Below are 26,352 nucleotides of genomic sequence, written 5' to 3'. Positions count from 1 at the left end.
CGTGGGTTCGAGCCCCGCGTCGGGCACTGTGCTGACAGATCGGAACCTGGAGCCTGCTTCGGATTCTGTGTCTCCCTCTCTCTCTGCCCCTCCCCTGCTTGCACTCTGTCTGTCTCTCTCTCTCTAAAAAAAAATAAATAAATATGAAAGAAATTAAAAATAATAATAAGGAAAAAAAGTAAACAAAAAAAAAGAAAATGTCCTCCAGCACATGGCCAAAAATAAATGCACAAAGGGGGAGTAACCCGAGGGATATTTTTTAGTGGGGGAGTAAAGCCAATCCAGTCACGCCGTTTCCAGCCTGGATACGTGCTGTCAGCCACCGAGTGAGTTGAAGGAGGCACAGCCTGGCTTTCAGGAGCCCAAGCTTGCCTCGGAATTCTCCAGATCCTCTTATACGGGCTGGACCATCTAGGTGAACAAAGAAAGAAAAAGGCCTCCTTTTACTGGCATTCTTTGTCATCTCTTTGCCCTGCTGATGACTCGGCAGCTTCTACAAGTGCCCTTGATAAGGGGAAATGCCGTGCGAGGACAAGAGTGGCCATGGACAGTCTTCCCCTTGAGCCCATTTTTCGTTTAACACATGTGTGTACCTTTGGGTAGATCGGCGCGAGGCAGTGTTTCCCTAAGAGTGTGGACCCTCTGCTTAGGTTGACAAGGAACAGAAGAGATTTACGGCTGGTATTTTAAGAGTGCCTGGTACCCTCTTTCTGCACTCCCGCTCCGTCTTCGGTGTGAAGTCCTTTAGAGTTTATGACAACTTGGCTGGGATCTTTCACTTTGCACAATTTAGCCAAATTGCATCACTCAGTTTTTCCACAATAACTAGAATATTTGGCCACAGGCACAATCCCGCAATGGGAAAGATCCAAGAGCAAAAACCCCAGTTGTTTACCCAATTTTGCTAATAATAAATGTCTGAAATGAGTCCTAGGTGCATTTACGTCCTGTAGAAATAGGGGTACTGATGGAGAATCAGGATGTTTTATGACATTCTTCCGTGTGGCTATCGGAGATAGGAGCTACATGGGCTCATAGGGAAGCAATTCAGGATGCTACAAAAGAAAGAGTTACAGCCTAATCATTTCAATAACTGGTAAATCGAAATAAAAAGAGCCGGAAAACATGCAATGCGCCCCCAGTGGGCTGTGCCAGAGGCCAGGGGCTGAACTTGGGAGAAGTGGACAAGAGGCTCTGAGTATGTTCAGGAACCAAAACCTCAGGGCAACAAGTGTCAGAACAAGCGAGGCCTGTAGGGAGGGAGGGGACCGTTTGATGCGATGTGCTGATGAAGGGTAGTGTCCACATCACCAGATGGAGTCACACACCTTGCTTGCCCTTTGATATTTCCAGCCTAAAAAGAAAGATGCCCCATTGACTTGGTGATTTATTTTATTTTATTTTAGAGCGTAAGTATGCAAGGAGGGGAGAGAGTCAGAGGCAGAGAGAGAGAGAGAAGAGAGAGAGAGAGAGAAGGAAGGAGAAACAGGGAGAGAGAGTCCCAAGCAGGCATAACGTTCAGCATAGAGCCCAATGTGGGACTCAGTCCCGCAACCCTGGGATCATGACCTGAGCCAAAATCAAGAGTCGGACGCTCCACTGACTGAACCACCCAGGCACTCCGACTTGGTGACTTTTTATCACTAACCAAGGAGCAAGCACTAAAATATTCACTGCTTTTGTCTTCCCCAAGTGATCACTGAAATTATTCAGGGTGATAATACCATTTTCTGTACGACTCTATTTTAAATATTCTAAATGTAAATCTTGGATTCTCCAACACAGACTCAGTCTACTGGGTGCAAAATACTGCATTTGCCCATCTCGTAGAGATAGGGTCCGTGGCCACCGATAGTTCACTGTCTGGCCTAGCCTATTACCTATACAGTTGGTTCAAGATTAAACAGTAAGATGGCAACAGAAGATGTGAGTCGATGCCTGTAACACGTTGCCGGATCAGTGATATGGCCGGGCTCTGAAAGGAAGGTGGCATCCCATTGGTTGCAATGACCTGGAAATGGGAACTCTACCCTGTGGATGTTGCTTTCCTACTTCCCAGCCCATGCTGTCAACACTGAAAAACAGACAATACCGTCTACCTTTCATTGATAGGACTCGCCACCATTCACCTAGTAAGAGTGGATGTCAGGTGAACCGCAAACAAATTGTGCGTATTTAACATGAGATATAAGGTGGCACCAACACTAGCTAAAGCAACAAAGTCCGACTTGAAAAAGGCAAGGGGAAACTGGATCACCATTGGGTTCACGTCAGTGGTGCTTCGTACGTCACCGACACCCGAGCCGTGCTGCAGGTGGGGACCTGGAATCAACAACTAGCTCCAGCAGAGGTTTAAAGGAAGGTGTCCACCCCCAATGAAGAGTGGTGATCATTTCTGTGTCTAACTTTTTAAGCATACATTTTCCCACTTGACAAAATTGTATCATACAAATGCCCTAGCAAAGGTCTGTTTGGTGCTAAAAAATTAGGGTAACATGCCTATGCTAACACTTTTATTTCCAAATTAAGTTTTGAAAATTTAGCAGTTGACTACAAAAGATCTAAGGGATTTCCCGGGACATGAGACTGCCAGGGCTAAAACAGGGAGAATCATGGGAAAACCAGAAGATGGTTCCTTACCCTCCAGAGGAGTAACTCGGAGGTTCATTGCTGTTAAGGAACTTTTGAATTTTGGGGTAATCTCTGTGCCATCCCATTATAATTTTGTAAATTTATTCTGAGTGTGAGTGTGTGTGTGTGTGTGTGTGTGTGTGAGAGAGAGAGAGAGAGAGGGAGACAGAATCCCAAACAGGCTCCTCATTGGCAGTGCAGAGCTCGACGTGAGGCTCGAACTCACAAACTGTGAGATCTTGACGTGAGTCGAAACTAAGAGTCATACACTTAACCAAATGAATGACCCAGGCGCCCCTTTTTCCATCCTATTAAAGAAGCATGTGAGAAAGCCCTCATGTTTTCCTGAGGAGGAATTTTTTTGTTGTAGGAAAACGGAGAAGTCTCTAGTGACTGACCACAGGTCACTTTCAGTTTCACCTGCTCCTCTGCTAAGAAACCTAAGGACAAGGGGAGACAGGTCACTGGAAATCTGCTAGCAGAGTGAACAGGGCACATGATTTACTAGTCCAGGGGCTGTGTCCTACGGGATGGTTTAAAAACCAATAGATGAAATCAAGTTCAAGAACAGATGACCTTGTAAGTAATTCAGTGAGGGCCATTCACCCGTTCTGTGCAAGAGATCATCCTTCACAGTGTTCAAGTGTAACTGGCCTTGTGACAAAAGTTGGGCGAGCTTACGTATGAGACCAGCTTTTCTATTAGGTTTATAGAAATACCGTTACTTCACCTTACCTACTCTTTCAGTTGGTAGCCCCGAGGCCTTGAGTAGTTGGCTTGTTTAGCTCCTTTTCAGAATTTGCTGCTGTTGATAATTTCGAAAATTCTCTCAGGTCCTTCATGGAACACAAAACAGCCACACTCCTCACCCTAAATGATGCCCTCAAACTTCGCGTGTTTGATCATGATTGTTTTCAACAGAAGAGGCCCAAACATGTATTTATCTGTTTCCCCATCGGTCTCAACCTCAATCAAGAAAAAAAAAATGGAGTGGCTTGTGAGTTCTGGGTTGAGGCAAGCTGGCGGCAAGAAGTTAATGCAACAGGGATCTTGTTTGGACCATACGCCATGTTATGGGAAGGAGGAGCAAAGAGAGAGAGAGAACGCTAGAACTGGTCACAATCCTTGAAAGGCAACACGATACTGTTCTGAGAGACCCCTGTAGTCTACAGGGATGTTGAACGTATTGTCAACGATCAGTCACTGAAACTCCAAAAGCGAAGGGCGAGCTCTGGGGATGCGGGCTGGTGCCTGCTTCCACATTGAGTTCGATGCCTGGGGACACCATTTTGTTTCTAGCCTGATCTGGTATAGTATCCACCAGGAGAGCCTCCTCCGAAGGCTTGTGCCTTTGGAGAAATTATTCTTATTGTTCTATTAACACTTTATCAGCTTCAAGCTCCAAGCCCATCAGGCAAATCTGGGGAGAGAATGAGTCCAATAGCTTGTCCTCGTGTCCTGACAGCCTCACACTGAGACCCACAGCTCTTTTTACACCAGTTGGAGCTTTGACATGGGTTTCTGCCATTCGAATAAATTATATGGGTACAAACATGTGTAAAAGTAGGGACTAACATAGTACAGCTCAGGGTATGAGAAGCTACAATGGGATGCTGGTGTAGATCCTGGGTTTCAGGCTCTGTGGACACTGTGAAGGAAACTCTCCAGTCTTTGGAGTCTAACTCAAAATATCAAGAAACTGGACAGAATGACCTGTAGGCTCCCTCGAGCTATGACTAAGCCTTGCTGATTCTTCTCCTTGCTTCCTTTCTGGGACATAACCATCAGTAAGTGATTCCCTCTCCCTCAGAGCCATTCCAGGGAGAGATGTCCGGTAGGAAAGGCAGGACGGCAAAAGTGGGAGATGAGGTGTTTACATGAACGGGATGGCTTGGAGAGCTGGCGAGATGCCCTGACAAAATGGCGTTCTCGGGGGTTTGGGGCAAGCTCACTTCTGCTTGGTGACTGGAATGTCTAAATGGAAGGCAGAAATGATAGAGAACAAATATGAGCTTTGATCTCTTCATTACAAAGTTAATATTCATAAAATGTACACATTAATAAATAAAAATGTGGCCTTTATTTTTTTTTAAGTTTATTTATTTTGAGAGAGAGGAAGTGGGGGAAGGGCAGAGAGGGAGAGAGAGAGAATCCCAAGCAGGCTCTGCGTGGTCAGCACAGAGCCCGATGTGGGGCTCAAACTCATGAATTGCGAGATCATGACCTGAGCTGAAGTCAGACGCTTAACCAATGGAGCCACCCGGGCGCCCCAGCCTCTATGTTCTTCTGGTGTTACTAAGAGAAGGACACCTTTCAGGCTCTTGAGGTTCATGCTAAGGCCAGTGTGACCTATATACTTTTGTACTTAATGAAATACCCTTAATGGGTCTATAGCTAGATCCATTTTTGTTTTTGTGATTCTTGCCATCGAAACAAGACCCCGTAAGGCTCAGGTTAGAGCCACCTTGGCGAGTTGTCCCACAGGTGAGATCGCTTGGCTCTTCCCATGTTCACCATCATCTGTTCTATTTATTTTTTCTATAATGCCTACAGCCCTTCAGTATCCCTGCCTATGAAAAACTCACCAGTTGAACTTGATCGTCCCCTCCTCTGGAAGCCTACCTTCAAACTCCCAGGGCACAGTCCATTGCCCTTCCTATGGGCTTCTAGAATATTTTGCTCATGTAGCATTTATCACCCAGTTTATAGTCAGCTACTTCCCGATCTTGCACTTTCCTCCAGGCCTGGGACTGTGGGGTCGTTGTCACCCAGCAAAGAGAAGACACCCAGTTCAGTTATTAATCAAATTAAATTGACACGGCCTCAATAGCAAAGTGTTCCATTGGTGCTAGGCCCTGCTGGGATCTGCCTGGCACTTTGAGGAACTGACCATGTGCATCTGAAGGGAAATTCCACATTTTAGTGCTGACATCCCCAATTTTATTTTGATTGGGAAATTGATGTAGCAGAGGAGGGGGGTGGCGGATGCTGAGGGGGTGAGGGTTCACTATAAGGGGGGGGGCTGTACCAGTGGAAGGGATCACTTCCAGCATTCACAGGATGAGCCCATGCCCCTGGTGGCCTGCCCAGATCCCCTCGGACCTCCTTCCCTGCTTCTCGGTGTGAATATTTCATCCCCGTCCACCACCTCCTTAAGGCCACCCTTGGCCACTTCCTGGCAGAGGCAGAAAGCCAGAGCACCGGGGAGGTTGGATGTCCCATCAGCCCTTCTCTTAGTAATAGTGGCCGGGGCAAGAGCAGGAAAGTCCAGATCCCTTCTCTACGATGCTACTTTCACTCCAGAACCCTCTCCAGATTCGGGCCTGAGCCTAAAATTGTCTCCTTCCTTAACTTCATCCCTCCCCGCCTGCCTCCCTTTCTCTCCGTCAGAGCGATTCCAGGAGCACTTGAATAAATCTCAAGTGCATCCTTGTTGCAACACCTGCTTCTAGAAAGCCACTCCCAGATGAGTTCAGCTCTGTGACTTCCTGGGGCAAGCCTCCCATTGACAAGGTCAAAGGCAAGCAGCGCCCCAGCTCTGGTCTGCGGAGTCTTGCGAGGATTGAAACGGACATTCTTCATTCCCCACGGCTCACCTACATTCAGGGGAAGGAGGAGTGTTCTACAGGCCTCCGGGACAGGAGCCGTGGGAGCAAATGAGGCACCCGGCCACATCCTGCTGAGCCTGTGCAGGGACTTGGAGCTGTGGGGTCATAGGCAGCTTCCAGGAAGTTTTAACATAACACTGACATAACACTCCATCAACAGTCCCATATCTGAAGCAACTTAAATAGATCTGCTCAAAGGTAAAAATGTACTTTTTTCCTCTTAAAACACTTAAGGTGTTTGAGAGCATGAAGGTTTTTTTATGTCTCCATTGAAGCCAAGATGAGAATTGGAAGCACGACAGCATTTTCTTTTTTTGGAAATTATTGTTGGGAAATGGCTCTCCTGAAGACCTGGGTCTTGTGATCTTTTTTGCCCAGTTTTAAGACATCATTTTAGAACTTTGGATAAAAATTCAGACTTTAGATGTGTACTCTATTCAAATTTGACACATGTAAGAGTCTTGCTTTCAATGAATCAGGAAGGAAGGAAGGAGGGAGGGAGGGAAGGAGGGAGGGAAGGAAGGAAGGAAGGAAGGAAGGAAAGAAGGGAGAAAGAAAGATTTACTGAATACTCATTCATGTTTATTTTTTATTTTAAGCTAATAGACTAATAACATTAACCCTCTTCAATTACAAGATGATATGCTATGTGTTTTGAAGAAACGTAGATTCCAGACCCTCCTCTTTAGAAGTGGCTTGTAAAGCAGATTTCATTCACTGGATAGGAGAGAGATTGGGTGACACAAAATGTTTTCGGTCAAGATTAATAATTTACCCTGGTTTTCTCACTTAGCATCCGAAATAATTAGCTCATTCGGTTATCAAAACATGCTAAGGAAAGCCTGTCCCCGTGGGACCGAAATCTCATATAGATACTTTTCTAGAACTTTCCTACTCACCTCTCCACACTTTGCCTTGCATTTTTAATGCCTCGCCACCTTTTGTTTACCTACAACCTCCGCACCTAATTGTCTTAACCTCTAAATTATTTCATGTATTCACACTATTTTGAGCTCATTTTCTTCTTTCATCACGTTTAAGAGTGTGTGATGAATGAACATGAGCTCTACTTTGTATGGCCCTGCAAGAACGAAGGCCAGAATACTAGACCGTGATTATCATTCGTGTAGTGTATGACTACGTATTCATGTAGTATATTCAAAGGAATCGACACATGCATATGTCTGCCCACAATAGACTAATTTGAGAAAAATGTAGCCTGATGAAAAATGCATGGGCTGAGAGAGAGAACTGTTTTGAGCCTCACCCCTGACCCCCTTCCAGCTCTATGATTCTGAGCAAATCACTTAACCTCTCCGGCTCCCTCGCCCTTCAATGCAACCAATCGTGCCTTTTTAGCCTGAGTATCAAATTGATAACATCCCTGAAAGAACCTGAGAATAAGTTGAGAATGGGTATTCAAATGTTAGTTTATTAATTAAAGCGGAGACCGGAAATATTCATCAAAAAGTAAGAAAATAAGAATTAAGTTTCAATGGTAACAAACTGTAGTGTCCGTTTACAAATCTATGTGACAATTGATTATTTTAGGGACTCTGACGTGCCAGGGGCACGCAGCGAACAAGACCGGTGCAGTTGAGTCTAAATGAAACCAGCGAGAAACGATAAAGAACCAGCACAATTCAGGCAGTGCTCAGGGACATGCAGAGTAAAAGGGAGATCTAGGAAGCGAGTTGGGTTGGGGTCCCATGAGATGAGGGGCCCAGCCCCCCTGAGCAGGTGCCATTGGGCTGAGTCCTGAATGGGGTCAATTGGGTAGATGCAGATCTGATGGAGAACCTTCCGGGCTGGTAGGGCAGCCTGTGCCCATCACCTGAGGTAGGATATAGACAGACCTTGAAGTTGGGTTTCCCCCTTCTTGTTATTCTCCACCTCTGTGTTTACCTGTTTTATTTTTTTTTTTTTAATATTTAATGTTTATTTGAGAGGCAGAGAGAGAGAGAGAGAGAGCATGAGCAGGGGAGGGGCAGAGAGAGAGACACACAGAATCGGAAGCAGGCTCCAGGCTCTGAGCCATCAGCACAGAGCCCAATGCAGGGCTCGAACCCACGAACCGTGAGATCATGACCCGAGCTGAAGTGGGATGTTCAACTGACGGAGCCACCCAGGTGCCCCTACCTGTTTTATATGGGGCTTCCTTACGAGCCTCCTATGATGTCCGTCTGATTCTACGATCCGGAGTAAGATCACCAGCTGGAAGGTGTCTGCACCTTCCGTGTCGTCTTCATCCTCTCAAGCCCTGAGCCCCCGGGGAGCCCAGCATCTTCTCGGAGGGGCCACCGTACTCTCGCGGGCAGAAGAGGAAGCCCTTGCTTTCCGGGAAAGAGAAGGGCAAAAGGGAAGGGTGCACTGTTCCCACTGGGGAACCGGAAAAAAGGGAATGATTTACGCCAGTCCTTGGAGTCGAGGGAGGGAGGGGGGACAAAATAAGGACTTTCAGACATCCCCCCTTAAAAAGGAGAATAACCCCTCACCCCTTCCTGCCCCCATTGAGTTCCGGCCGCCTGAAAAGCCACAGCGGTGCCCAGCGTGGAGCCGAGGGGATAATGCACAGCAGCGCGGACCCCAAAAATCAGGGGAGGGGACGTATCATTTGCTTCCAACAAATCATTCAGCATAAAGCAGCCGCAGAGCCCTGAGCCCTCTGAGGTGCCTGCACAGGGTGCGTGTGAGGGTGCCGTCGTCACCTTTGCGACAGACGGCCTTCGCTTCCCTTGGCCTTGCCTTTGGGCCCATGCAGGAGGTCTCCCTGGGGCAGGCGCCTGTGGGAGAGTCATCGCCTCGGAGGTTGCTGGGGCCCCTGGGCACTCTGGCCACGGGGAGCCTGGAGACCCGCACAGGCCTTGGACGGGCCTCCCTTGGATGGGTCATGGCCGCAAGAAATGGCTTGGTAGAGGGAGGACTTACCACCGTGCCCCAGAAACAAACTCTGCCTCCATTTCCAGAGACTGAGGCTTCCCCCTTAGCCTTCTGCTTCGAGGATGGAAGTCACAAAGGCTCCAGACTCTGCACACAAACGCTGGAAGCCAGGTTCCAACAGGGAACCTCAACCCCAGCTTCCGCGACCCAGAAGAACCTGATTTTACCCATATCCGTCCAACTTCTTTATGCCTCCTGATCAGAGAACACAGAGGCTGTAGGAAAAATCAACATGGCCGTAAGGGGATCGAGCGGAAAGCACACAGTTTTTCTCGGTGATATTTTGCTTTTATGTATATAGTCACCATATGAGTCATCGGTACAGGTTCCCTCTGCTTTTCCCAAGAGGCAGGAGTTTCTGTTAACGTTCAGCTGCAGTGGGGACAGGGTGAGGAGGAGGGAACAGGAGGTATAGGGGAGCTGGCTAGAAGAGAGCGTCTGGTTATTTATTTATGGTTTATTCAGGCAAAAGGGCCTAAAGACAGGCTTTGAGTGGCCCGAGTTTCCTCAACGGCTAAATGGCCCTTTTCTTGAAAAGGACATCAGCTTTCTCTCCTACAGGTGTTCAGGGACCTCAGGGCTGGTGTCCACTAGAATGTTTTGCTGGTCTGTAGGTTTCCTTAAGGCACACTGCTGACATCATGGAGCCCTCTCTCCCTCTCCCTCTCTCTCTCTCCCTCTCTCTCCCTCCCCCCCACACCCCCCCCCCGCCCTCCTCCCTCCAGGTCCCTCCTCCCTCCGCTCAATCTCTCCCAATCTCTTTCCTCCTCTCTTCAGTTCCTTCAGGTAAATCCTCCTGAAACTTGTACCAACTAGTTTTTGACTGACAGCGAGCAGCGAGAGACTTTTCTTCACTCTGAGAGAACCAACCCAAACACCGATCTTTCCCAAGGCGACCTGTACGACCAGGACCATTTCTTTGCCAGGTCACCGCCTGCCTTCTAGCCAGGAGCCCGGTGCATCCCTGCAGGTAAGAGGTACGCGCCTCGGTCAATACCGGAGCCCTCAGCCGGCTGCAGGGTTTTCTGGAAAACTTTACTCCAAGGCAATGAAGGGGGTTGGTGAGTCTCTTAAAACTCACTTAAATCATTCAAAACTTCCTAGCTTATCTGGGGGAGATTTACAAGTGCCGTTTGCATGTGGAAAGCGGGTTTTTACTTAATGATGGGGCAAAAAGAAAAAAAAAAAAAGCGCTTTATTCCTGCCTGGGAAACCATATCCAGATGTGGTCTTGTTTGCTGTGGGTGTAAGTGATCTAGGTGGAGGGACGGAATGACTCCGGCTTCTCCTTGCTAGTGTTTTCTCTCACGGTGCCTGTCGGAGCGGGTTTGGTACTGATTTGCAGGGATGAGATAGTTCTTGGGTCGTTCTCTGGCCGTGAGCTTCCTTTGTCCGGGGAGAAGTCAGGGTGGGCTGCCGTAAGGCGAAACCTCACCGGAATAGTTTAAAATCTGTTACCTATCCTCATGAGAGAGAGAGAGAGAGGGAGAGAGAGGGAGAGAGAGAGGGAGAAAGTTACGTAAGTTTTCCACGGTAGGTAAACAATTCTGGCTTCGGAAACATTAGGAACCCTGTTCACAACCCGGCGGGGGAAGGCGTCTGCCTTAGAACCCGTGGGTGATTTCCTGTGAGTTCCCGCTGCTCTCGGCTGAGCAATGTCACTCGGCGTGGAATTTCCACGCTGCTCCCGTGAAACCGGTGTCGTATCTCCTGCCTGCACTTCCGCGTGGCGTCGCCTGGAGGATATGAGAACCTGCCGTCCGAGGAGGTGTTTCTTGGCCTCCCAGCTTCTCTGTGCCGCCGGTCGGGAAACTGACCCCACAAGGCGATGTTCAACTGGACAGAATCCAAGACCCGAATCGTGTGCCCCGCTCGATTCACACGTGCGCGGGTTTATTTCTTCCGAGCGGAAAATAGTTTAATCTTTCTTTTGTTTCGTGTGTGTGTGTGTGTGTGTGTGTTTGCCTAAAGGAAGCGTTTTGAAAAAAAGAAAATGATGAAGGATGTGTCAAGTCCTTTCTTTGAAACCTCAGAACCCGGCTCACACTCACGCACAGTCGACTGCCATCCCAGATCTTACCCTACTGGGTCCTGTCTTTGTAAATGTTTACACACCTGTGTAACGAGCAGCCATAGCCTGAGGTGACGGATTCTCTCGATTTAAACTTGTCCTAAGGATCCAAAGGAGGGAGTCAAATGCGGCCACCACTCGTGTTCAGTTCAAACCCCAGCCGCTGGTGGAAAGTATCAGGACGCTGGCCGTGCAAGTCAGCACTTACCTCATGTAGGGCTCCCTCCTCCGCTCTTCCTTCCCGGGGCTTTTGTGGTTTGTTTTTGTTTTTGTTTTTGTTTTGAGCAGTTTTCCTTCTTTTCTAGCTGCAAATGTAGTCAATGAGCATGCGGGGAGCCACCCAGAGGTAACATGGCAAGTCTCCCCTAAAGGTTGCAAATTAGAAGACTTTAACCAGACCGGGGTCATCCGTATCCCAGAAATGCTCATCAAATAACGGAGCTGGCGGGTCTTCACCGAGTTAAATCAACGCATAAATCGTTGGGGGTTTGCAGGAATAGACTAGGTTGAATGTTGTGATTCTGGAAGCTTAAGGAAAACATTTTTAAAAAGCCCTCCCACCCTCTTACCACTCCTTCCTCCACCAGCAGTTGTGGTCATTTTACGGAAAGTGCTGTTTCCCCGATTTCCTCTCATCACACTTCAAGCCAGTGCAGACGGCCCGTGTTCGCAGGGAAGGAGAGCGAAACCCCAGGCTTCCCACGCCAGCGGCCGTGACAGCCAGTAAAATCGGGTCTGTGGGTTTCTTCACACAGGGCTCAGCACACCCTGGCTCTGCCCTGGCGTGCAGGAGATCTCCAAAGGGCTGCGCTTTCTTGTTTCAGTGTGTGTGTGCGTGTGTGTGTGCATGTGTGTGTAATTATATACCTGAAAGACAGCGACATGCTCAGCACAAGAAAACCCACCCATGTGGGGCAGCGGCTGCACGGAGGCAAACCTTTTCAGACCTGATCAGTGAACGTCTAACACTCGAAATTGCCTTTCCTGCCGCACCCCCTCCCCGGATAGAGACACAGAGTCATCCGCTGACTTCCTCCATGCCTCGCGTCAGAGTCCTGAGCTGCTCGTGGACTGTATTTGCCTGCTGGCCGCATCAGAACCTTAGAAGCGACACAAGCAGTCCACAGACAGAGCCGTAAGCGTGATAGGGCACAGACGACTATCCCCTGTTCAAGGCATATAAACCTCCCTAATCATTTCCTGCAGTCTTTACTATATAGGTAATTCAGCTACTGTCTTTTCACAAGTTTTTTTAAAAATTTTTTTAATGTTACTTTAGAAAGAGAGAGAGACAGCGTGCAAGCAGGAGAGGGGCAGAGAGAGAGAGGGAGACACAGACTCTGAAGCAGGCTCCAGGCCCCGAGCTGTCAGCACAGAGCCCGAGGCGGGGCTCGAACTCACGGACCGTGAGATCATGACCTGAGCCGAAGCCGGACGCTCAGCCAACTGAGCCACCCACGCGCCCCTCCCCACTCCCCCTGCCCGCGGAAATTTTATTAAGCGCCTCACACTGGACAAAATCGGGTATCTCCAAATGTGTTTGAATTGGTCCTTCAAGTCAAAGTAGCTCGACTTCAAAAATAATTAGGAAGCTATGGCGAGAGTTAATGTTAGTTTGGATGCTTGCAAAGAAGAAGGTGTTGCGTATTCATGGACAGATGCAAGGGGCACATCAGACTGAGGTTATCATCCATCCTTCGGTTTCCTCTGCCCTTCGCCTCCGTGTCATGGATCCACCTTGGTCGCGGGGCTGTGGGGGCAGCTGGAGAGTGGGGTGCGGCAGCCCTGGGTGGTGGGATAGCCTTGCCCTGTGCCCCTCAAGGATGCAGTGCCCGGGAAGCAGACAGCTCTGACCCAGCACGCCTGGCCCTCTGCTGCCGTTCAGGTAGCTTTCCCCCGTCGCTCCTTTTACAAGCAGGTGAAGCGAACCGTGTGGCCAGAAGTGAGCAGTTCTAGAAATGCCAAGCCTCCCCTCAACTGAAGAACAAGAGGACATCCTGCTTCCCCACCTTGACAGGGAGGGTTGAGGGCAGAGAAGGAAGGAAATAATTTATAATCTAAAAAATATGTTCTGGGGGAAAAAAAAGTTTTATCTTGTAAGTGTTACTTTGTTGAGATGAAGGGGGGGGGGGGAAATGAGCAAAATCCACATTCCTGCGTAAAACAAGGCAAGAAACTGGAATCTGACGAATGTCACAAAATGTTCTGTGGGTTTCATGCAGACAGCGGTGAGGGCTTCTCCGCTCAGCAGGGTGCAGCTGGAGTCCACGTGGAAATGCTGACCATATTCCCAGGGCATTTTAGCCCAAAACGCTTCTCTTAAAGAAAGGTCATCAGAGCTCGTGAGGGGTCTGTGTACCTGTGTTCCCTTCAGAGGGCAGGATGCCTTAACAGGTGGAAAGATCGATAAACCCATAGTCAGTACCATCCAATTTGACTCTAGAAGGTCACATACAGCCTGATTCCAGAATACAGTCTGTGGTTCTAGACCTAAAATTCTAGAGCACAAAATGCCAGGTGTTTTAGTCATGATACAGTCATGAACCAGGGATGCCTGATCATGCTCACAGCATCAGACGGGCGGGACACGAGAAGGACAAGGTGTTGATATTTGATACAAAAACACACATGTCTGCAGGAAGCAATTGGCAATTACAGTGGAAAAGCACGCCTGTGCTGCCTGGGGGCTGAGGCCAGGAGGAAATGTTGCAAAGATTTAGCAACAGTTTCGTTTCGTTCTTTCCCGCCACTCGGTGGCTCAAACTCAGAGCAATCTGGATACGTGTTGATCCACAGTAAAAGGAGAAGTAAGCAGTTCCTTGGGGGGCGGGGGCTGTGGCGCTGGCCAAGAGCCAGTGTGCCTGCCCTGGCCGCTGACCAACCCCCATCAACCCCCAGGGTCTGGGTTCTCAACCTGACCATGCCCCTGGGATCACAGATCAGCATGGGGCCGACGGGGGACACAGGGGACGCCTCTGAGTTGGGATCCAGGTCTCAGGCTGCTTGGAGGACCCAGGTAGTCAGATTTGGGTTTCAATCCACATTGTATTTCAGCTGAAGTTGCTTCCTAGTGTCGGGCTGATGACTATGAAATTCTTGTGTGTTTTCTCGAGTTCCGGCACCAGAGGCTCATCAAGGTCGTATGGAGCTTGAAGAATATTCAATTTCGGGGCCCTCTTTAAGGAAAAACGTGACTAGAAAACTAGGTACAAAGGTTCAGCACAAGTGAGGCATCTTGAGGCTAATGTCATTACCTTCAGGATAAATCCACCCTGTCGTACATAATAAAGGCCTGATACTTAGTATCTCTGAGGGATCGGTTGCATTCGCTTATGTAAATTTTAACTGCTGGCTGCCCTCTAAGTAACTGGAAAAAGATAAGCGAAAATACCATCGTGCTTACGCATATCTAATGATCGGTGATGTATGGAAAATTGATCCGGGCGATGTGTAGAATGTTCCTCCTGTCACTGGCGGGTTGCCGTGAAATGTAGATCCTTGTGCTGTGGCCAAACCTTTAGGCCATAATTAGGCCCAAGGGCAAGCTGCTATCAAAATGCTGCTTTTCCTACAGCAGAGGGTGTGGGCGCTGAAATTCATGCTGTGCTCACGTCAAAACTCAAAGAATACCATGCTAGTCGTGAGCCTAGAACCTAGCATGATATTAAAGGCATCAAGAGTGTGCCTGTCGGGGAGCCGGGGTGGCTCGGTCGGTTAAGCGTCTGACTCTTTTTATTTTTTTTTAATTTTTTTTTTTTCTCAACGTTTTTATTTATTTTTGGGACAGAGAGAGACAGAGCATGAACGGGGGAGGGGCAGAGAGAGGGAGACACAGAATCGGAAACAGGCTCCAGGCTCTGAGCCATCAGCCCAGAGCCCGACGCGGGGCTCGAACTCACGGACCGCGAGATCGTGACCTGAGCTGAAGTCGGACGCTTAACCTACTGCGCCACCCAGGCGCCCCAGCATCTGACTCTTGATTTTGGCTCAGGTCATGATCACACAGTTCGTGAGTTCAAGCCCCGCAGGGGGCTCTGTCCTGACAGCATGAGCCTGCTTGGGATTCTCTCTCTCTACTTCTGTCTCTACCCCAACCCCACTCGTGCTCTTGCTTTCCCTTTCTCTCTCTGTCTCTCTAAATAAATAAATAAATAAACTTAAAAAAAAAAAAAAAAAGGTGCTTCTCTTCAAACAGGCTGGGGGGTGTCCCTCCCGAAATGGCCATGAAATGTCCCCGTGTCCGGCAAGGGAAAGCCTCTTCCCTCGGTTTCTGTTAATGCTGTTCCCGGTTCTGCCAGAAGTTAACAGTGCCATTTCTCCGTATGAATGCTTGCAAAACCCATGCCTACCAGGCAGATAACGCGCCACTCAGCGATGTTTGTGCCTGCAAATGTTGGCACATCCGTATCTTGCTCTATCCTACTCCGCTGTGCCAAAGAATACAAGATCAGCTCCCCAGTTCTGGCTTTCTCACTTCCTGAGGTGCCCTGTATTCCTACCTTTGGAGAACACGTTGGAAAACTTTATCCTTTGTTTTGAAGCACCTCGACCTTTGACATCATCTGTACGCTTCCTAAAAACGCCCTCCCCACATACCCGCCAGGAACTGAAGGAAATGGACAAGCCTTGGAGCGCCTGGTTCCTTTGTCTAGAATTCTTTAAATGCTAAAGAATGAGAATCTGCCCTGTCTTCTTTATATCTTCAAAAGTCCATGGAAGGGATCTTTATATAACAAACCGTGAGCGACATGATGCACAGACATATAAGTGCAGGTCACAAACGCCACATGGGTGTGTATTTAGCCCACACATTAATAATGAAACTGCAGGTGTAGAGAGAGAATTCCAATGCTAACAACATACAGTGGGGCTTTATTTTCGACACCTTGTCTTGTTTCATAAGTTTCAAATCCATCATTTCCACCCGAGGTCCGTATTAAAGATGAAACATCCCCTCAAATTGCCTTCTAAACAGTGTCAAAAAAAAAAAAAAGTGCCATCATAGGGATGTTGGTCTTAACAACAGTCTTTAACAAAGGATTTGGGTGTTAGGTCGCATGATTCGATTCTTATCAATACGAATGCGGGGATGATCTGATCAAGAAATGCTCAGGGTTCTAGTTCCTGATACCACAACCCACCTGGCCCCTATGGGCAGAACTGGCTTCTCCCAGGCAGGCCAGAGCTGCAGCAGGAGGTAAGAGGGGGGCAGTGAGGGTGCCACTCCAGCGCCTCCATGACTCGATCTCCCGGGAACTGGGGGAGACCACCTAGTCGTTGGCCCTACACTTCCCGGCTCCGGCTTCTGGGGCAAGAGCGGTTCTCCCAGCCCAGAGGCAGGAGGGCATATCCTGAACCTCAGTCAAGCTAGACAGTAGAGCATCGTCCGTCCTGGGAAGTTCTGTGGCAAGCAGAGTCCTGAAGAGTGTTCCACATAACTCTCGCCCTGCAAAAAATAAGGTTTACGCTTAGAGAGGAAGCTACCGCGGTCTATAGCCCCCCCCGCCACTTGGAACTCCACAGTCACCGTCAGCATCCTAAAGCTCTGAGAAGTCCTGCGGCAGAGCCAGGCTTTAACTGGGAGTCACGTGTTGTACGACCATGTTGGGCGACAGAACTGCCTCCCACCTGCTGCTTCCTTATAGCTATCGTTCGCTCCTCCAACGAATATGTCATCCGGCCGCACTGGGGCCACCTCTGCAGACTACTGTTGGCGTGGGATGGCAAGGTGTCATTCGCTCCAAGAACATGTTACAGTGTTCGTGTTCTTCCTGGCTCTGAGTTATACCTTCGGGACCTGCGCTATCCCTACAGGTGACTGGCCGGCCTTTGGGACCGCGAACTGGCTACAGATAGTCAGCTCCTAAGAATGTGTTTACTTTTTGCCTCTTTGTTTCTTTATATATATATATCTCCATCTTATTCCCTAAGGATTTAAGTGAGTTTCCAAAGACACTCACAGCCCCTCAGTAAAACGTAACATGACATAAAAAGTAGATGCGAAGGGAAAATAGGAGTACGCCTCAAAGAGGTCGTTAGAGTAAATCACTTGCTCACTTTATATGAGTTTTGAGGGGCAGAGAGAGAGGAAGTCAGAGGATCCCAAACTCACAAACCGTGAGATCGTGACCGGAGCCGAAACCAAGAGTCAGATGCTCACCTGATCGACCTGATTTGGCCCTGAGTTTTATCTGCTTTTTGAAAACCGCAAACTGAACGTAGGCAGGCCCACAGTGGCAGAATCTCGTTTGGGGCCTCAGAATTAAATGTGAGTTTTAAATACACTTCGTGTTTGAAACTGGGGATCAATCAGGCCCTTGCAGTGTTGAGTTTTATAGGCATCGTTTTTTATGATTCTTTTGAAAGATAATGTCTATTCTGGCTCTTCAGATCTTTCTTTTTAAAATCACTGTCTATAATTTAATTGTCACTATGTGTATAATTTGCTTGTCCATAAGTGAGGTGATAAATGTTCTCCACTGGTTTAGACTCGGGTCTGGCACCATTGCCAGGAGGCCATCTATGACCGGCCACGCCTGGGCTAGGAACCCTCTGTAAGACGTCCCTCCCCTCCCGGACGAGCTGGCTCACCCCACTCAACCCTACCTTACAAGGCAACCTATGTGTCTGCCTCACCTACCGACTAGTTGTAAGCTCTGGGACAATGGAGACTTACCTGATGCTTTCTCGGCGCTCCCAGAGCTTGGTCCGGATCATTCCTTGGGCGATCCTCATTGAGTCAACAGGCATTGACACGAAGGTGGGATTTTTGCTATAATTACATCCTCACCCGAACCGTGGCCTGCATTTACGCCAACGGAGAACTTTTTATCCAAAGTGTTTCAAAATAGCATGTATCTGAAAACTACTACCTGGGGCATTTTTTTCCCTCGGTGAACGTTTCGACGTGATAGACGGGCTGTTAGAAGTGCTTAAATGGGGCACCACACACCTACCACAAAGTAGCTGAATAAACCCCATGCGGGGAAAGCGAGCAGCACGCAGAGTATTTTGGAAAGAAGGACACTGAAATCAAACTCCATGGCTTTGGCATGGGAGCGTGCACTGAAAGTTGGATCCTGGGGATGAAAACAAGGGAAAGAAAGAAAGAGGAGGAAGTGGCTGCAGTCCCGGGAGGCAGAGGGGGATTTGACCCAGGGTGCGGCCAATCCAGGGGGCAAGGTCCAGGCATCACGTCGTTTCTAGAGGCCTGTGTTAGTGTACCTGTGGCAATCAGGGTATTTGGCTCTCAGTGTGTTTTAAATTTTAAGTCGAAGAGAATTTTCTAAGATTCCTCCATTTTGAGGATGAAATTTAACGGGACTAAACCATAGAAGAGCCTCTTTGCTGTGATTGTAATCAAATGCATCTCACTCCGACTGGAAGCAGCCTATGCCAGTACATGGCATTTTGGAGTGTGAGGCTGTGTGAGGGTATGTATATTGAAAAACATAAATTTTGTAGGGGCACCTGGGTAGCTCAGTTGGCTAAGCATCTGGCTTCGGCTCAGGTCATGATCTCGTGGTCCGTGAGTTCGAGCCCCGCGTCAGGCTCTGTGCTGACAGCTCGGAGCCTGGAGCCTGCTTTGGATTCTGTGTCTCCCTCTCTACCCCTCTCCCTCCCTCCCAGACTCTCTCTGTCTCTCTCTCTCTCTGTCTCTCAAAACTAAACATGAAAAACTTTAAAAATAAATTTTATAATGATGGATATTGGCCTGTCTAGCCCAGCCTCCTGGGAATGTTCTCTAAACTTCGCTTTTTTTGCAGCACCCTTTGTTTAATTTTCGACAGCTGAAGAAATGGTCTATGAGGCACTAGCCCAAAGTTGGTGGGAATGTATATTGAATGAGTTTTTAATCAACTCCTATTAGGAGTTTGGAGAGTTGGGCTCTGGCCCCAAGCCCCTTTGCCCAGTGCGTGTGTGCTGCTGGCCAGCTGGGCAGGAGGCTGGGTGGTCGCGGGAGAAGACCTGGTCCTTGATCACAGGGATCCCCCCAGTCGGCTTCTGTGATGACGTACGGGTGGGAACAGAACAGAAGGAATAGTAGAAACCACTCGTGCAGCAGAATGTCTGTGGCACATCAGGCAGAACAGAATCGCACAAGGAGCCAGGCTAGCGGTCGGGGATAGTCAAGAGAGAAGACCAGATCTGTTTGGGACGGTCGGGAAAGGCCTTGGGGAATCTGAGAGAGCGTAGGCGAGTGGACGGGACTTTGAAAGTCAGGATGGGAGGAGCCATCAGAGCGAGCAGAATGGCAGGTGCACCAGGGAGGAGGGGGGTGGGGGTGGGGAGTGATGGCAACGGTCAAGGCGATGCTGAGAGCTCACTAAAGACAACTTGGTTCTAGGTCCACCTTAATCCTCACGACAACTGTCTATCCTACCTGGCGGGCTTTGCTATCAGCCTTGTTTTCGAGAGGAGGAAAACAGGGTGCAGAGGGTATGTGGCTGGCTTCAGAAGGGGTGAAGCCAACTCTGATGCAAGGTCATTGGCCTCTAGTGGCCAGAGCCTTAAGGGCCGAGCCTCTGGAGATGAGACTCAGGGGCAGGCGGGTTGCCAAGGACTGTCTGGGGTCCGGTGTGGTAAGCAGTGAGGGGTCACCGAAAGCTTTGGTTTTGGGGGTTCTGAGCTGCGCTCTAGGGCTATCAGGCTGGCCGTGCAGGCCACGTGACTTGCCGGAACGGGGTGTTGAGAGGCCAGTAGAGAGCCTGAAGACCTGGGGCCCGGCGTGGTAATAGAAGGGGAAAGGGAGGCACTGGCAAAGTGCATTAGAAGGGCTCGCACTACATTAGTCAGGAGGGAAGGATTTCACAGGTGGCAGAACGAGGATGCCGTTGTTGGGACCAAACACCGGGAGGAGTAACTGCATTTGGGGAAGATAAATAATATGATTTCTGTTTGGGACAAGTCAGTTCTGGGCACTTCTCTAGGAGGGGCGTCCCAGGGAAAGACAGAGTTGTTCTCAGAGGAGGTGCTGTCGGTCAGCAACAGTTAACGTAACGGGACCAGGTGTGGTCAAGAGCGTCAGGTAGAGGACACGAGACGTGCTATAAAGAGCAGTACAGGAGGGTGAGCGTAGGACCTCGGGGACCATGACCAGTGGGGGGCGGGGGCGGGGGCGGGGGCGGGGGCGGACGAGAGGAAAAGTCCACCGCACGGGAAGAGAGTGAAAGAGAAGGACTCAGCAGAGAAGCAGACAGCAGACCAAAGTAGCAGAAGACGGTAGGAACGTTCTGGAGATGCTCTTACTGATACCGCCTTGACTCATTTATCAGAGCGGGCAGGAAGCGGGTCTGGAAGTTGAGGGGAAGAAGCAGCAGGTGGTCTGACAATGCCGACAAAACAAGGTGGTGGAGAGGGCTCGGTAGCCTCTTCCCAACTCACACTCCAGGTAAAAGCTCAGAGGACCGAGAGACTATTGCGGCTGGCAAATCGGAGTCCTCAGGCGTGCAGGATGGCCCCTTCTGAGCCCGTCGATGGCGAAAGTCTCTTCTCTTCCATTCTGTGTTCTAAGGGTGGCGAGCCCGGTCCTTCTCCTCCTGAAAGTCAACCATGTGATCCAATAAATCGACCTCTATCACGATCGTAAACGTATAGGTTTAGTGGGGAGGGGCACTGACATGTGCTCCTGGAGGAAGTTTCTAGCAACTCAGGCTCCTTCGTACCTGGATGGATACCTGGTTTTTGCAAGTTATGAGCTTCAGTCTTCCTGAGACGCCCTGGAAAAGCGACAAGCCCATGCTTGAATGTGTTTCCAGTAAAAAGGGAAAGATAATGCAGTGTCCAAATTTGCTAATTACTGCAATGATTAAAGCAAGACTTTTCAAGTTTATTCTTTCTTAAGATCAGCGACCTTGTGAACACAAGCAGGATCTGACAAAGACAGTCATAACGAGGGAGAGAGAACGAGCAAGCAATGCCAGTTCCCTCAGAACAATTAGCTGCTGTTGGCACTGAACCTATAGCTTGAAGTTTATTTTGCGGGGAATACCTTCTGGGTGTTTGGTGCCGTGCTGTGATTAAACAAAACTTCAGCAAGACACAAAGTGCAGTATTATAGCCCTTTTGAAAAATGGATACGTGGATTCAAAGAGTGGAAGCCTTAATTTTTCTCAGCAAAAGTCAAATGAGTAATATTTCAGAAACTTCTGGAAAGAATATACATATGTGATAAGAATTCTTGAAGCCTTAAAGAAACAAAAGATGAGAGAGAAAAAGCCCCTGGCAGGTAGTGGTGGAAGCTTGACAAAAAGAAGGTCACTCTGTTAAGAAAGAGGCAAGGGGCACCCGGGTGGCTCAGTCGGTTGAGCGTCCGACTTCGGCTCAGGTCGTGATCTCGCGGTTTGTGAGTTCGAGCCCCGCGTCGGGCTCTGTGCTGACAGGTCAGGGCCTGGAGCCTCCTTCGGATTCTGTGTCTCCCTCTCTCTCTGCCCCTCCCCCGCTCACGCTCTGTCTCTCTCTCTCTCTCTCTCTCTCTCTCTGTCAAAAATAAATACACATTAAAAACAAATTTTTCAAAAAGAAAGAGGCAGGATGCTCTCACGACAAGAGACTTTGGATTCTGGAAGCAGACATTCCGGATGTGAAATCCAAGTGTGTGAACTCCCAGCCACGGAGCCCTAGGGTAACGTGCACTGGTGTTATGAGCCCCGGTGTCTTCGCATATTTGGGGCACACGGGAAGCCATCAAACAACAGAGACTGGTTCCTTCTGTCTCCACCCCAGGGCCCCACTTCCCGAACAGATTCTTCAGCACCCCCTTCCGCCCAGCCCGAGGTGAGCACACTTCCTTAGGATGGCCGGCAAGAAGAAGGGTAGTGAAAGGAGGTGAAAACCCTGGGCTGGAGCCCCCACATCCGGGCTGTGTGAGCCTCTGCCTCGTCCCCAACTTCCCTGTTTCTCATCCGTGAACTTGGAGGAATGCCTGCCATAGAGACACCAGGGAGTCAGAGAAGACGCTTTGGACGAACGTGTCAGGGAAGGCTGTTCTGTCTTCTAGGCATCAGTAGATAGAACCACTCTCAAAATGACCCACGTGAGCTGACTTTCCTCCCCGAGGACCTAATTCCCTTTTTACATTGTTCTGTTTTCCTGACTTTGTAAAGGAGCCCAGAATTCCAGAGGCTAGGTCACCACTCTTACAAAATCTTCAACCAGATTTTTTTTTTTTAATATTCTTTTACTTATAAAAGGGATCATGCCCCTGTAGCTACTCAAACTCTGATGAACAAGATTTTAGACTTGGCAGAAGCCCGTTGATGGGGTTGTTCTCAAGGCAGATTGAATCAGAAATTACCCTTGTAATTATTTTTTTGACATCCTTCTTTTTTTTTTTTTTTTTTTTTTTTTTTTGCTGTTAAAAACACGCAGAAACATTAAAAAGGTAACTTTCTCCTAGGTTTTACAAGAAGAGGAGAGTGACAAAGAGAAATACTATGAACTTGGCGTACAAATGAGCCATGCTCTGGAATTCGGGCGGGTCTAGGAAAAAGTACAGACTTCAGTGGAAAACATACATGGGTGTGTGAGAAATCCCTGTAAACTATAAATTGAGTACATACTGCACAGCCTGGTCGGGAAAGAAACCACAGTGCTCTCTAAAATCAGGGAAAAGGAGACAGAGAGGAAGGTTGGCACCGAAACACCAGGTGTCCCTAGGACTTGGGGACGTGTGCGGTTGGCAGCCGTCTCACCCAGATTTCCGGAATCGGACGGTCACGAGCGCAGACCGGGGCGTCCGTTAGCCGACCTGCTTATCGCCAACGCTGTCGCTTGACCTCCGTTTCCCAAGCTCCCCTCCTCACCCAGGCCCTCTGTTCAGTTGCTCTGCATTCAACCTCACCTTGTTGGCTTTGCCGGTGTGGCCTCTTTCCCCAAGGCCCCCGTTCTTTCCTTACGCTTCCGGTCTTGTTATCCGCCTTCAACACCCTCCCTTCAAGGCCCACGAGGCTCGGTTGTCCCTTCCACAGGGGCCTCATCACTTCTGGACTCCCTGAATTTCCTTCTCTCTGGGCTGAACCCAACCCAGAATGTCTCTGGGCAATGAAGCCCTTTTCATATGTTGGGTCCCCGAGTGGGTGTTTGTTGGGCACAGGTGCTGCCTCCCACCCCGATCAGATGACAAGCCCCTGATGGCTGGGGGCCTCTCTCCCTTGACCGAGTGACAGCCAGCCATGCTTCACAGGGTCCTGCTTTGCACCCTGTGTTGGGTGCATTCGGCTGGCTGTTTGTGATCCTAATGCGAGGTGAGCCTTATTATCTCCCTTATTTATTTATTTATTTATTTATTTATTTATTTACAGAGTGTGAGCAGGGGAGAGGGGCAAAGAAAAAGAGAGAGACTTTTCAGCAGGCTCTACATTAAGTACAGAGTCAAATACAGGGCTCGATCCCATGACCCTGGGACCGTGATCTGAGCCGAAATCAAGAGTCTGACACTCTACTGACTGAGCCACCCAGGCGCCCCTTTTTTGAAAGGAGGAATCTGACAATCAGGGAGACTGAATACTTGTCCAAGGTCACTTTCCCAAGTACTTTCCACAGGGCCTCTCCCTTTGTCCTCGGGATGAGTCCCTCCTGAGCTTGGCACAAGCTTCCAGACTTTAAGGGCCTCCCCTCTCCCCCAATGTCATATCAGAAGACCTGACATTTGAACCCAAGTCTGTCTGGCTCCAACCCCATATTTTTTCACTATTTCATGTTGCGTCTCTATCACCAAAATGCTCGAGACAAAGCTGAGCATGGAATAATATTGACTGAATATGTGATGATTCATCTGATTTGGTCAAAAACTGTAAATTGGACCAGGGTGTGTGTGGGGGTGGGGTGGGGAGAGAGACAGAGAGAGAGACAGAGAGAGAGAAGACAGGTTGAACACAGGAAAACAATCCCTGCTGCCCCTAAACTGTTGACATTTGTTAATAGTTCCTTCCCTGAACACTGTCATTCCCAGGGATGGTCCTATAAAGAATGTTCTGAGGACTGAGCTGAACACCATGTCAGTATTTTCTAGTCAGGAAGCAGTGAGCCTGTGCACTAGAATGCTTCCCCGATACAACTGTCTACAACCTGGCTGCAGGCCTGGTCGTTCTTATTCCGGGCAGGTACTCCACATCCTGTCCAGAGGTCATTATGGGAACAGACTGGCAGAGAAGAAACATCTGGAGAAATGCATGTGGAGGTCATCGAAAATGATGGCACATGAGAGCCATCCAAAGTCACGGGAAATTTCTAGTGTGTTCTCATCTGTTGGCAATAATTCTCCACCACAAGGGGCTGCTTGGTAGCTTGGTGTTTTAATGTTTATTTATTTTTGAGAGAGAGAGAGAGGGAGAGAGAGATTGGGGGAGGAGCAGGGAGTGAGGGAGACACAGACTCTGAAGCAGGCTCCAGGCTCTGAGCTGTCAGCACAGAGCCCAACGCGGGGCTCGAACTCACAAACCATAAGATCAGGACCTGAGCCGAAGTCAGACGTTTAACTGACTGAGGTGCCCCAGTAGCTTGGTGTCTTGAAAACCAACCGTGCAACCTGTGACCAAGCACCGCGATCGGCCCCGTGACCGAGAGTGTGAGGCCCACGACAGCTTTGAGAGTGATTGAAATGTGATTCTTGATCAGATAACTTCCCAAGTCTCCAGAGCCCCGTGGGAGAGAATCCAGGCGAGAGGGAGAATTGCTAGCGTCCCAGCACCCATGAAGCCTGAGAAAATGCTGTGCCTCCTTCCAGGCAGTCGTTCTGCTTGGCAGTTTCTATTGTCAAACAGCATATAAAAGAATCTGGAGCCAGGTCAGATACAAGTACCTTTTTTTCTTTTTTTGCAAGGGGGCTGTCGTTCACCCATAAAATCCAAAGTCCCGGGCTGGAATTTCTCGTGGGCCAAAGGCTCTGCTGTTCATCCACCATGGAAGTGGGTGAGGAAGGCTCCATTACCCAGCTTTGGCCATCCCGTGAGCATGCGGCCCAAGGTTGGACAGCACACCCGGTCCCAGGTCCTTCCTGCAGAACCGGGCCCCCTGGTCACTGCCCCAGATCTCCAGGACCTTCGGTTGAGCTGGGTCTCAGCACCTGGGCTCAAGGTAAGGCCCCCCAGAGTGCTTCCCGCTGGCCACCCAGGGTGCCACGGAGGGAAGGGAAAAATAAAACATCCAAACCTCAAAAGGCTAGGGGATTTCTGGAAGGTCCAACCAAAATGATTCATCGTGACCTCAGGCATGATTTTTTTTCCCCCTACTCTCCACTCTTTTTCATTTCAACTAATATGTATCTTACTGATTTGAAGAAAACTCCCGTGTTTGAAACCTTCTAGTGCTTAAAGGTGAGTAGGCACTACGCTATGGGACTGCAAATAAAAGACAGTATTTAACCTCGGGAGGAAAAAGAGTGATGAACACTTGTACCCTATGCTGTAGAGACTGAAGCCCCAGTTTATTTTCCTGAACGAAGGCTTTGGGTATACAACTATTAGTAAAGAACAGGCATGCTTCTAAAAACAGCAATTAGCTCTTAATTCAGATGAAATTCACAAATAAATAACTTGCAGCATTAGCACTGATGTTTGAGCCTTAAAGACCTTGATTTCAAGGACAGGGTGTCTAACAAATGCAGCTGTTTGAACAAGCACATACTGAGGCTTACTTCTTCCAATATCGTGTATTGTATTATCCACAAACCGCATGGCTTGTGAAGAGGGGGAAGGTATTTAAAATATTAAGTGATGATAGCTAGCTAGTAGTCTAGTTATCCTTACCGACTGCCCAATTGATAGCATTTTACCTTAGGCTTTTAGGATCTGCTTAAGGCCTGGTTAACTCTAAGTCACAATTTTTGAGAGTGAGAAAGATCCTACATAGACTGCTGTAAATTCATCTTAGCTCTGAGAGATGACTCATATGTGTATAACTCTATTTCATATACCTACCTATTCATTCTAATATTTGCAAAGCTTCTTTCCTTCCCTTCCTTTCCATTCCTTCCTTTTCTTTCTTTCCTTCCTTCCTTCCTTCCTTCTTTCCTTGGCATCTTTTAACCAGTGTCTCCCCCTTTTCCCCGATATTGGCAAATCAATTTCCCCAGCTTGCAAATAACTAGAACCCCTTGGTCTC

The 26,352-nt window shown here is 48.8% G+C and overlaps 1 protein-coding gene across 3 annotated transcripts in view; it reads left to right on the top strand.

Annotated features, from left to right (window-relative positions):
• The window catches only part of KCNJ15 (potassium inwardly rectifying channel subfamily J member 15), a 79,104-nt gene that overhangs the window by 23,616 nt on the left and 29,136 nt on the right, over nt 1-26,352 (top strand). The window contains exons 2-3 of one of the 3 annotated variants that reach the window (XM_045501381.1): nt 9,957-10,149; nt 25,073-25,326. The exons of 1 other annotated variant lie outside the window; for it this stretch is intronic. The gene's annotated coding sequence lies outside the window, so the exon portion shown is untranslated. The remainder of the gene's footprint in view (nt 1-9,956; nt 10,150-25,072; nt 25,327-26,352) is intronic. One more of the 3 variants, XM_045501380.1, reaches the window with a different exon arrangement.

Source organism: Leopardus geoffroyi, chromosome C2 (genome assembly GCF_018350155.1).
Source record: "Leopardus geoffroyi isolate Oge1 chromosome C2, O.geoffroyi_Oge1_pat1.0, whole genome shotgun sequence".
In the NCBI taxonomy this organism is placed as follows: Eukaryota; Metazoa; Chordata; class Mammalia; order Carnivora; family Felidae; genus Leopardus; species Leopardus geoffroyi.
This window is presented reverse-complemented; position numbering and strand designations above follow the sequence as displayed.